The following is a 1,620-nucleotide window of genomic DNA, read 5'->3' on the forward strand; positions in this document are numbered from 1 at the left end:
ATTAATTGATAAATTTAATATAAATCAATAATACGATTAAAGAAAATCTTTAAAAATCAATTTATTAAAAAAAATTGATAGAAAAACAATTTTTTTCTTCTAAAGACTCTTGTTATCCACCAAAAAAAAATTAATATTTATTTTATTTTTACGGTTAAACAAAAAGAAAAGAAAATCATATAACAAAAATGTTGAAATTACAACAAAAACCCATAAATAATCGATTTTTTTAGTCTTTCTTTTACGTCATTATCAACTTTTAGTTATTTTATTATTTCAGTAAAATAAATAAATACTTATAAAATTGATTTTGGTTTTAATTTTTTTTTTCAATTCGATTGATATCAACAATAAAAATATAACAAAAGAAATTCTATAGATCCAATCATAATATACATTTAACTTTTAACATGATTTTAAAATACTCATATATAAAGAACCAATCTGAAACATTCATAAATATATAGAGAGGACATAAAAATGCTTACTCGAATTGAAATAACGGGAAGAAAATAATTAGTGTCGGGCAATGAACTAAATAAATTTTTTTTTTCTATCGATGGTCAATGACAATGAATTTTTAAGCTTACGTGTGATGATAACATGTTATAGAATAACTGAAAAAGAACAACAATAGAATAGAGAGAAGGAATGTGTAATTCTCATTAGTCATAAACCTTTCTTATAGGGATGAGTTAAAGTAGATAGCTACGAAATATTTCCCGCCTAATCTAACTCTAATATATCCATCTATATCGTCATATCCAGGGGCGGATCCAATGGACAAAGGGGGGGGGGGGGGGGGGGGGGGGGGCGGTAAGGACCCCAGTGAAAAAGTAATTTTTTTTATCTATGTTAAAAATTAGGATTTTATATTATTACATTTACTTTTCCCCCCACTAGGTTTCTCAAGGGGACCCCCTTTCCCTGCCGCCGATTACCTTTACAGCGGCACCTCTTCTCCAGCGACCGGCAGTGGCACTCTTCTCCGGCACCGACAGCAAGAGTTTTTTAAGGTTTATTTTATTTATGTTTTTGTTGTTCCTGTTCTAGCTTTTTATAACAGTGACTTAGTGAGTCTGTCAATCTGTGAAGAGTTTATGCAATCTGCAGTACATGAAGATTGAAGGGTTTAAAATTAAAATGGAGGAAAGAAGTTGGTGGTTCAAGACTTCAAGTACATGAAGAGTGGACCCCACTTCAAGTACATCAAGACTTAAAAATAGTCATTCCTCTTCTTTCTTTCTTTCTTCTTCACGGCTTCACCTACTCTATGCAATTGTTGACTTTTGTTTTCAAAACCTTTTTTTTTTCAAATTTTCCCTCTTTCTTTTTTTCTTCATTTTGCTTCTGCTTTCTACATCTGATTAGCCTTTATGAATTATGAATCATCTTACTGCTTGTCTGCTTTTATCTTACTGTTTAAGTTTTTGGTAAAGTTAAAATGTAAACAATAGATAAACATTGGGGCTTTTTAAGCTTTTAGTAAATTATTAAAAATTAATATCAATACTAGAGTGGACAAATACAAATATTTAATAGATGCTTATTTGCTAATATTTAATAGGTATAGTGGACAAACAGTAGGTATATTATATATATATATATATATATATATAT

The sequence above is a fragment of the Cynara cardunculus genome, unplaced genomic scaffold (genome assembly GCF_001531365.2).
Source record: "Cynara cardunculus var. scolymus isolate 2C unplaced genomic scaffold, CcrdV1 Un_Scaffold_4806, whole genome shotgun sequence".
In the NCBI taxonomy this organism is placed as follows: Eukaryota; Viridiplantae; Streptophyta; class Magnoliopsida; order Asterales; family Asteraceae; genus Cynara; species Cynara cardunculus.